The sequence below is a fragment of the Procambarus clarkii genome, chromosome 8 (assembly GCF_040958095.1).
Source record: "Procambarus clarkii isolate CNS0578487 chromosome 8, FALCON_Pclarkii_2.0, whole genome shotgun sequence".
Taxonomy (NCBI): Eukaryota; Metazoa; Arthropoda; class Malacostraca; order Decapoda; family Cambaridae; genus Procambarus; species Procambarus clarkii.
In genome coordinates, this window is record NC_091157.1 from 49,102,867 (window position 1) to 49,114,742 (window position 11,876).

Below are 11,876 nucleotides of genomic sequence, written 5' to 3' on the forward strand. Positions count from 1 at the left end.
CTCAGGAGTGTCCGTAATAAAGTTTTATATGGGAGATCAGGTGACATAAGCATTAGTGTTGGATCGTCAGTGGTGGGAAGCTTGACACTCAAGTGTGATATATTTCGTCAAGTGGCAGACACCAGGCCATGTTTTGACGGTGTTCCGGTATCCTGCACGAGGCCATTTGCATACCTACCCCCTTGTTACAGCTGGGAAGTCGCTAACTCATTAAAATAATAAAATCTCTTGGAACATTTCAAGAGAATTTGAAAAATGTTCGAGAGAATGTCGTAGTGGAATTGGGGTGCGAGGTTTTTCTTGTTTCGTGATGACGGCACTTCAAGGATGGGATGATCTAAGATGAGGTCTGATAAAGACCTTTTGTGCCCTCTGTAATGCTTTTTGCGCTACCGCTCACAGGATGGGTATGGGGTGCACAATAAACACAACAATCAACAAAATCAAGTGGGTGTTGTTGGGAGTGCTTCAGCCTGCAGGAAGTGAGACGCGGTTGTTCACTATTCTTACTACGCTTGTTAACTAGTCGTGTTATTAACGTGTATTAATGGTGTTAACCAACCGGGCTGTGGTGGATACGTGGGCCTGCGGGCCGCTCCAAGCAACAGCCTGTTGGACCAAACTCTCACAAGTCAAGCCTGACCTCTGGCTGGACTTGGGGAGTAGAAGAACTCCCAGAACCCCATCAAGCAGGTATATGTGGGCCAGCGGGACGCTTCAAGCAACAGCCTGTTGGACCAAACTCTCACAAGTCAAGCCTGACCTCTGGTTGGACTTGGGGAGTAGAAGAACTCCCAGAACCCCATCAAGCAGGTATATGTGGGCCTGCGGGACGCTTCAAGCAACAGCCTGTTGGACCAAACTCTCACAAGTCAAGCCTGGCCTCCGGCTGGGCTTGGGGAGTAGAAGAACTCCCAGACCCCCATCAAGCAGGTATAAAGTCTGTCTGTCTGACCAGCAGTCAAATCACATTATACAAATTAAAGTCAATATAAAAAGATCAGTTGATTGACAGTTGAGAGGCGGGCCCAAAGAGCCAGAGCTCAACCCCCGCAAGCACAACTAGGTGAGTACACACACTACATCGAACCTTGGAATTTGAAATTCCTCTTGACATAAGTATCCGGAATACTAGCTATTTTCTATTCTCATATAAATAATGTACATTCTTATAGCTCAGCTTCTATGAAGATAATATATATACACCTATAAGAAAGAAAGTCTGTCTGTCTATTCAAAGTTGGAGGCCAGATGTTTGGGGCTCTAGCATCACCCAAATTGGCAGGATGAGGCTAGCCCTAGCCCCTCTCCCTCTTAAGGGCTATTCATGCCCGTGCCACCTCTTGGGTGGCCTATTCTTCATCAATCATCAATCAATCTCTCCCTCATCCAACCCACACCAGGATTGTTGACAGTTTAAACAGAGTAGTGTGTCCCTATGGGTATGAAAACTGGGTCCAGTTTTCAATTGGACGCAGTTTCCAGTGACCTGTCCTCCCTGTGACTGGCGGTCGACTGTGACTGGCGGTCGACTGTGACAGGCGGTCGACTGTGACTGGAGGTCCTATTTATTCCATTCAACAATTCGTGATAACATTTAGGTGCGGGTGCTATTCAGATTTGCATAGCTGTTGTGAACTGTTGTAGGAGTTGTAGTTGCAGTGGTGTAGTGAACACAACTGTTGTAGGAGTTGTAGTTGTAGTAGTGGACACAACTGTTGTAGGAGTTGTAGTTGCAGTAGTGTAGTGGACACAACTGTTGTAGGTGCTGTAGTTGCAGTAGTGGCCACAACTGTTGTAGGTGCTGTAGTTGTAGTAGTGGCCACAACTGTTGTAGGAGCTGTAGTTGTAGTAGTGTAGTGGCCACAACTGTTGTAGGAGCTGTAGTTGTAGTAGTGTAGTGGCCACAACTGTTGTAGGAGCGTGTGGTGCCGGGCAGGTGGTGGTGGTGGAGGCAGCTATGCCGTAACTGGTGATCTAGTTTCAGCTGCTCAAGTTCAACAGCTTCTTCACTTCTTCAAACTTCTTCTGACTGAAGGATCGCGTATCTCGCATTTCAATTTAATAAAAAAAAAAGAGTTGTGTGCTCTGCTTGTGGAGGTAGCCGCTACAGCAGGCTTCCTACTGATAACACTGTGCAATGCTAACCTAACCTAACCTTGCAACATTGAGTTACTTTGACGCATGGTCAGTTATTAGCAACGTTCCATGCAGGTCGGCGTTCAATCCCCGACCGTCCAAGTGGTTGGGCACCATTCCTTCCCCCCCCCCCCCCGTCCCATCCCCAAAAGTCCTTATCCTGACCCCTTCCAAGTGCTATATAGTCGTAATGGCTGGGCGCTTTTCCCCCTGATAACTCCCTCCCTACAGGAAGAAGATATTTTTATGCGAGAATGATTACCGAACACGAGATAGACAAACCCACAAGGGCCGTGACGAGGGTTCGAACCTACGTCCTAGAGGATCCCAGACGCTGCCTTAATCAGGCTATTGTGATTTCAGTGTAACGAGATTGACAGTTTGACATGCTGGGAGTTCTTCAGTCACAACTGTTGTGCCATAACACCCCCTGGGGACGTGACCCCCACTTTTGTACAGCTGAGACCAGGGGGCCAGATTCACGAAGCAGTTACGTAAGCACTTACGAACCTGGGGCCAGATTCACGAAGCATTTACGCAAGCACCTACGAACCAGTACATCTTTTCTCAATCTCTGGCGGCTTTGGCTTACAATTATTAAACAGTTAATGAGCTCCGAAGCACCAGGAGGCTGTTTATAACAATAACAACAGTTGATTGGCAAGTTTTCGTGCTTGTAAACTGTTTAATAAATGTAACCAAAGCCGTCAAAGATTGAGGGAAAGATGTTCACGTTCGTAAGTAATTGCGTAAGTGTTTCGTGAATCTGGCCCCCTGGTCTTTAAGATGTCGGGGGAGAGGGAAGCATCCTTCTCCTGTAATGTCCTTCTCTTGTGGCATCAAGACTGCCTTCGCTGAAGAAACTGTATAAAATGATGTAAATTATTTGATGTTTCAGCGAGAAGAAACTCCATTCCTAGGGAAGTAACCTTCTACCTATTGAAGGATTACTATCCAGGATCTCTCCTGCTTCTAGATTATCTTGAGATTATCTTGAGATGATTTCGGGGCTTAGTGTCCCCGCGGCCCGGTCCACGACCAGGCCTGCACCCTCAGGAAGCAGCCCGTGACAGCTGACTAACTCCCAGGTACCTATTTACTGCTAGGTAACAGGAGCATCATGGTGAAAGAAACTCTGCCCATTGTTTCTCGCCGGCGCCTGGGATCAAACCCGCGACCACAGGATCACGCGCCCAGTGTTCTGTCCGCTCAGCCATCGGCTCCCTTTCGGTAATTCCTGAACATTCATTTTTTTTAATGAATGTTCAGTATAGACACACTAAGGCGCTTGACTGCTGAGTGGACAGCGCTTCGGATTCGTAGTCCTGAGGTTCTGGGTTCGATCCCCGGTGGAGACGGAGACAAATGGGCATACAGTTTCTTTCACCCTGATTCCCCCTGTTACCTAGCAGTAAATAGGTACCTGGGAGTTAGTCAGCTGCTATGGGCTGCTTCCTGGGGGATGTATAACATAAAAAGAGGCCTGGTCGAGGATCGGGCCGCGGGGAATGCTAAGCCCCGAAACCATCTCAAGATAACCTCCTCTCTAGTCTCAATATAGCACATAGTGGCGGGGGACCTTGGCCTTGATAACCTTCGTTCACTTCTCAACATCATAAACCTACCCCAATCATGCATCTGTTTGCAAGTGTCGTGTTGGTAGGTGCCTGACCGATGCCTGTCCCTCCATCACCTGACACCGTTGAGTACCTGTTAGTCTGTCAGTTGTCATCTGTTGAGTGTGTCTCCCTGGTAAGTGTCTCTCGCTCCCTGGTGAGTGTCTCTCTCACGGAGTCCACTCACACACTGGAACCCCCAATGTCAACACACTCAGACACTCAATTTGAGAGCTTGAAGCAGGTCTTCCCAGTAATCACAACGTGGGAACATAAGTCAGATGAACAAATCCACAAGGGCCGTGACGAGGATTCGAACCTGCGTCCAGGAGCATCCCAGACACGGCCCATGTGGATTTGTTCATTTGATGCATCACGTTAGTGTGATATCTGTGTGTGACATAAGTCAGATGTTGTCCTTGGTATCAACAGCCTTGGTCCTTGCAAGGCCGTGACAGACAGACATGTTGTGACATCAGTTATCACGGCCATACAGTCCTCACTGGTCACCTGTGATTTCACTCAGGACGCACTTATCCACAGACACCTGACTCAAGTGCCTCCCAAGCCTCAGTGCCTGATGTCAAACAAGCTGTTGAATCCGTGACGTCATCATGCGCACGCACCACCGTGGACTGAGCGAGTTCACGCAGCTTTTGACTGCGCATGTCTGCTCAAGTGACTGCGCATGTCTGCTCAAGTGACTGCGCATGTCTGCTCAAATGACAGAGGCAGACACCCTCATGACATAATTAACCAAACAAAACCATCACGCAATCACAACTGTTTACATCGCTATAACCTCGTTACAAGACTGTAACAGCCTTGTTGTAACACCTTCCACACAGATGTGGTCTTAACTTCTCCCCCTAAGAGACCACATGACCTCACCAGACTACCAAAGTCTTGCTAGCTAGCTACTCAGCCTCGGTGAAGACTGAGGACTTTACAAGCGTGCATTTCTCAGCAAATACTAAGGCCATGAAATGTGACGTCTTCACAGGTGATGTCTTCACAGGTGACGTCTTCACAGGTGACGTCTTCACAGGTGATGTCTTCACAGGTGATGTCTTCACAGGTGATGTCTGGGTGCATTATGAGGAGTTGGTCAAGAGCAGGAGGGTGATCCAAGAAGCAGTGGTAAGGTGCCGACAGATAACGGGTAGTTTACTTGTGTAAACTGCGACAGGTCAGGTCTAGGGGGCTTCAGATAACGTGTGGTAAACTAAAGTATCCATATTGGTCTTCACTCAGTGTTGGGTTTACCGGAGAGAGAGAGAGAGAGAGAGAAAGAGAGAGAGAGAGAGAGAGAGAGAGAGAGAGAGAGAGAGAGAGAGAGAGAGAGAAAGAGAGAGAGAGAGAGAGAGAGAGAGAGAGAGAGAGAGAGAGAGAGAGAGAGAGAGAGAGAGAGAGAGAGAGAGAGAGAGAGAGAGAGAGAGAGAGAGAGGTGAAACAAAGTAGCTTAGAGAACTGAGCATTGAGCATATCCCAGCACCCAAGGATATATCCCAGCATACCCAGCACCCAAGGACAGACCCCAACATACCCAGCAACCAAGGCTATACCCCAGCATACCCAACACCCAAGGCTATACCCCAGCATACCCAGCACCCAAGGACATACCCCAGCATACCCAACACCCAAGGCTATACCCCAGCATACCCAGCACCCAAGGACATACCCCAGCATACCCAGCACCCAAGAACATACCCCAGCATACCCAGCACCCAAGCACATACCCCAGCATACCCAGCACCCAAGCACATACCCCAGCATACCCAGCACCCAAGGACATACCCCAGCATACCCAGCACCCAAGGACATACCCCAGCATACCCAGCACCACGCTTCAAGGATATACCCGACCGCCTCTCAAGTGGCTCTCCACACCCACTTCTCTTGTTCTATATTTTCTGTATTTATTTATTTAATTTTGTTATTATTTATCCAGAGCACGTGCACGATAACAACAAGAGCCACATAACAGTGCCAGCTGGGGGTGCCAAGCTGGCACAGGCCTCCTTGGGGGTGCCAAGCTGGCACAGGCCTCCTTGGGGGTGCCAAGCTGGCACAGGCCTCCTTGGGGGTGCCAAGCTGGCACAGGCCTCCTTGGGGGTGCCAAACTGACACAGGCCCCCCTTGGGGGTGCCAAGCTGGCACAGGCCTCCTTGGGGGTGCCAAGCTGGCACAGGCCCCCCTTGGGGGTGCCAAACTGACACAGGCCCCCTTGACATGTGCAGCTTTCCGAACGGGTCTTGAAACTAAGCTGTTAATTGGGGAAGACATTGAAATTAGTGATTTAATCACAAAAATATACAGTTATGGCTTTGGGAGACGATTGAGAACTATATAGACAACCCTCTACTGAAAGGCGGGTGTCATCAGCTGAAGCTCGTCCTGGGAACACACACACATAGGTGGTGACATGTAGGGGAGTACATAGAGCCGGCTCCCTCGCCACTAAGCCTCACAATAATCGCATTAGAACATCACGCATAAAGTGGACAACTTGGCTAAACCAGAGGTGATATGCAACCCCGTGGACTCGCCTAGTTGCTCTCCTCTAGTTGTACTTACGGGAGACGAACACTTCAGCTCTTAGGTCCCGCCTCTCAGCCTCAAATGGAGGGAGTATAGGTTCCAGAGCCTATTGGGCTCTGTCTGTCGTATTCACATATGAAGACGTGGGTTTGGTCTGCTTCCACCCTGATGGAGGTCTGACAGCTGAGTAGACAGCGCTCGGGATTCGTAGTCCTATCACCAATGGGCAGTTTCATTCACCCTGATGCTCCTATTCACCTAACAGTAAATAGGTACCTGGGAGTTAAGACAGCTGCTACGGGCTGCTACCTGGGGGTGTGTAACGAAAAGGTGGCCTAGTCGAGGACCGGGCCGCCGGGACGCTAAGCCCCGAAATGATCTCAAGATAACCGCATAACTTTAGAGCGCAGTTCTCCTGAATGACCTACCACCGCCCCTCCCCTCAATCAATCAATCAATCAATCAATCGATCATCAATCAAGGCTAGACACTATAGTCGGAGAGGTCAGCACGCCGGAGAGACGTCGGTGGGCCTTACTGTTGTGTATAAGGCCAATGTTCTGAAGGTTCCCCCAAGCGGCCCCAACCAGAAGCCGGCATCCACAACACAAGACGCTCAGGCATCACCCGCCACCTGCTGGCTCTGCCATTCTCATCGCTCCGTCAGCTGTCAGCTCTGCTAGGCTGACTGTGTGTGTGTGTGTGTGTGTGTGTGTGTGTATACTCACCTAGTTGTGCTTGCGGGGGTTGAGCTTTGGCTCTTTGGTCCCGTTTCTCAACCGTCAATCAACTGAGGTACAGAGTGTGCGCGTGTGCGTGCGTGTGTGCGCGTGCGTGTGTTGAGGGATGAACCACACTCTCCCCTCAGGGACTGGATGGAGCCAGGGGGGGGGGGCCGACATCGACGGGTCTTCTCTAATAACAGTTAAGATCACCAGGCTAATTTGTTGCTCGGTCTTTTTCATCGCTAGGTATCAGTAAGGAGCGTCGAGTTACACGTGTTATAGATTAGGTGCGTGTGCGCGTGTGCGCGTGTGCGTGTGTGTAATTACCTAAGTGTAGTTACAGGATGAGAGCTACGCTCGTGGTGTCCCGTCTTCCCAGCACTCTTTGTCATATAACGCTTTGAAACTACTGACGGTCTTGGCCTCCACCACCTTCTCACTTAACTTGTTCCAACCGTCTACCACGTGTGTACTCACCTAGTTGTACTCACCTAGTTGTGTTTGCGGGGGTTGAGCTCTGGCTCTTTGGTCCCGCCTCTCAACCGTCAATCAACAGGTGTACAGATTCCTGAGCCTATCGGGCTCTGTCATATCTACACTTGAAACTGTGTATGGAGTCAGCCTCCACCACATCACTTCCTAATGCATTCCATTTGTCAACCACTCTGACACTAAAAAAGTTCTTTCTAATATCTCTGTGGCTCATTTGGGCACTCAGTTTCCACCTGTGTCCCCTAGTACGTGTGCCCCTTGTGTTAAATAGACTGTCTTTATCTACCCTATCAATCCCCTTCAGAATCTTGAATGTGGTGATCATGTCCCCCCTAACTCTTCTGTCTTCCACCGAAGTGAGGTTTAATTCCCGTAGTCTCTCCTCGTAGCTCATACCTCTCAGCTCGGGTACTAGTCTGGTGGCAAACCTTTGAACCTTTTCCAGTTTAGTCTTATCCTTGACTAGATATGGACTCCATGCTGGGGCTGCATACTCCAGGATTGGCCTGACATATGTGGTATACAAAGTTCTGAATGATTCTTTACACAAGTTTCTGAATGCCGTTCGTATGTTGGCCAGCCTGGCATATGCCGCTGATGTTATCCGCTTGATATGTGCTGCAGGAGACAGGTCTGGCGTGATATCAACCCCCAAGTCTTTTTCCTTCTCTGACTCCTGAAGAATTTCCTCTCCCAGATGATACCTTGTATCTGGCCTCCTGCTCCCTACACCTATCTTCATTACATTACATTTGGTTGGGTTAAACTCTAACAACCATTTGTTCGACCATTCCTTCAGCTTGTCTAGGTCTTCTTGAAGCCTCAAACAGTCCTCTTCTGTTTTAATCCTTCTCATAATTTTAGCATCGTCCGCAAACATTGAGAGAAATGAATCGATACCCTCCGGGAGATCATTTACATATATCAGAAACAAGATAGGACCGAGTACAGAGCCCTGTGGGACTCCACTGGTGACTTCACGCCAATCGGAGGTCTCACCCCTCACCGTAACTCTCTGCTTCCTATTGCTTAGATACTCCCCTATCCACTGGAGCACCTTACTGAGCACACACTGTGTGTGTGTGTGTGTGTGTGTGTGTGTGTGTGTGTGTGTGTGTGTGTGTGTGTGTGTGTGTGTGTGTGTGTTGTGTGTGTGTGTGTGTGTGTGTGTGTATTCACCACTCGTGCCTACGGGCTGAGAGAGTAGAGTGAAGCCAGTGATGGATCTACCTACAAGTTTTCACCGCTAATACCGACAGTAATTCACTGCCTCACCGCTTAATAAGATAATCGGATGATTGAATCAAACCCCGGCCCCCTTCCCCCCCCCCTGCTGTAAGCCTCGCCCCGTTCACCAGGCATTAGTAATTAACTCCACAAGATGCTGCGCCCCTAAGCAATTTTGGTCACGGTAAAACAGTCTTACGGGCTATTCATGCCCGTGCCACCTCTTGGGTGGCTTAATCTTTATCAATCAATCGGTAAAACAGGACATATAAATTATCAGGGTTACTTATCAAGTTCAAGACGGGAGACATCTCCCGTCACGCAGGGTGCAGTCGCACCTCCACAGATCTCCACAGATGGCTCAAAAGGTGCAGTCGCACCTCCACAGATCTCCACAGATGGCTCAAAAGGTGCAGTCGCACCTCCACAGATCTCCACAGATGGCTCAAAAGGGCCACCACTTACGGGCTATTCATGCCCGTGCCACCTTTTGGGTGGCTTAATCTTCATCAATCAATCAATCTACCAAGTTCAGACAATTATGTATTAGCGAGAAAAGAAAAACTACCATTAATGATTAACTGTAAATATATCGCTATTGAAATGGAACTTTCTCTGTAACTAGCTGACATTATAACGTGTGAAGGATAGATGTAATTATTGATGTAATAATCTCCTTTGAGGTCTGATAAAAGACCTTGTGTGTCCTATGTAATCTTTTTTGCGCTACTGCTCACAGGATGAGTATGGGGTGCACAATAATCTACCCGCCTCCGGCGGCAATAATCAATCAACAGGATGAACAGCCCAGCTGCGTCTGGGAACAAGTGACAGGATGAACAACCCAACTGCCCCAGGGAACAAGTGACAGGATGAACAACCCAACTACCCCAGGGAACAAGTGACAGGATGAACAACCCAACTGCCCCAGGGAACAAGTGACAGGATGAACAACCCAACTGCCCCAGGGAACAAGTGACAGGATGAACAACCCAACTACCCCAGGGAACAAGTGACAGGATGAACAACCCAACTGCCCCAGGGAACAAGTGACAGGATGAACAACCCAACAGCCCCAGGGAACAAGTGACAGGATGAACAACCCAACTGCCCCAGGGAACAAGTGACAGGATGAACAACCCAACTGCCCCAGGGAACAAGTGACAGGATGAACAACCCAACTGCCCCAGGGAACAAGTGACAGGATGAACAACCCAACTGCCCCAGGGAACAAGTGACAGGATGAACAACCCAACCACACAACACAATGTAAATAACCATACAGCAGAACAGGCATCAGTACTCTGATAAACATTAACAGAAGACACAGGTACTTGAGAGAACTAGCGTCCATAAGAGTGTGAGTCCTACTGGCTCCCTTGGCCGGCGTAGGCTCGGGGACCACACGAGGTGAATAATTGGATAAAAGTTATTAAAAAAGGAGGATGTAAACAAAGCTAACATCGTCCGAACTCGTCCCCGTGGATTCGTGTTGGGTAAATTTATACAGTGCGAGTTTGTAAGTAAATCCCGGCTTGGTAATAGCGTTGCGGACAGGTGGAAACCTTTTTCGTGTTTAGCCATTGTGCCTCTTCCATGTGAAACAGTCTATAATATGCCAGTATCCAGGAGTATTTGGTATGTCGTGATCATATCTTCCTTGTTTCTCCTCTCTTCCAGTGTCGTGGTAATTATTTCCTTTTAGTCTTTCCGTACAAGTCATGTCTTTCAACTCTGGGACTTCTTTATCAGCAAACATCTTTTTAGATTAATTTTATGATTAAGGAGATACAGGCTTCATATTGACTTTGTGTATTATAGTTGCTCTGTCGTAGATAAAATATAAAATCATGAACGGTTGAACATGAACAGTTACTATTTGTGACTGCAGAATCGAGCTATTAGCTCTTGGACCCCGCCTTTATAACCAATCTAATTTTCCTCTATAATGTCTACTACAAATATTTCTCTCTAACTCACACACACAGGAATCAGGAATCTGTACACCAGTTGATTGACAGTTGAGAGGCGGGACCAAAGAGCCAAAGCTCAACCCCCGCAAGCACAATTAGGTGAGTACAATTAGGTGAGTACACACACATCCCCAGGAAGCAGCCCGTAGCAGCTGTCTAACTCCCAGGTACCTGTTTACTGCTAGGTGACCAGGTGCTTCAAAGTGAAAGAAACTCAGCCCATTAAATGGGCTATGTAAACTGTGAAATTGTCCTTTTGATAGTCCTCAAAATATACAATGTGCCCAACCTTCTCTGTTCAGACTGATTTATGTCATCTGGTCACAGAATTTGGCTCGACAAATAAGACAAGATTTGTTGCTTTTATTCGAGACAGTCACGAATGGGACGCAAACAAAGACTGTTGTTTAGCACTGTTGATTGTCTACCTTTTCGTATAGGGACATATACGAAATAGACATATTTCGTATATTTGATTGTCTTCTAGCTTTCGGTCAATTCTCCAGGTTTCAGTGACTGCTTATGTTTCACCCTCACAGGTATTCAGGCTCATTCTTTTAGTATGCAAGTGCTACCTACCTACCTTGAGGCTACCTTGAGGTGCTTCCGGGGCTTAGTGTCCCCGCGGCCCGGTCGTCGACCAGGCCTCCTGGTTGCTGGACTGATCAACCAGGCTGTTAGACGCGGCTGCTCGCAGCCTGACGTATGAGTCACAGCCTGGTTGATCAGGTATCTTCTTTTCATCGTGAAATAATCCCCAGGGATCTAATGTTGTTCGATACCCGTTAGTAGTTCCCTTTCTCGACCCTTACGGGTACTCTCCTTTCCACACCACAACCAATTGATTGACTGATGAAGATTAAGCCACCCCCTAGAGGTGGCACGGGCATGAATATCCCGTAAACCCCACAACTAAATGTCAAGCAAACTGGGTTACACCCCTAGCTCCATCCCTTACACAAAAGTTGCCTCCTATCTGCCGTCCTACAACCTATTCTCCTCCTATCCTCACTTCCTCCCTAATCCGCCATGAACCCTTTTCTTTATGTTATCTGATCCGATCCAAAGGGGAGGAGACGAGGCCCGAGGGAAGGTGGGGGTCGACGCGGGTCAGAAACAAATAGTGACGAATATAAATAACATTAACCATGGTCTTCCAGCCG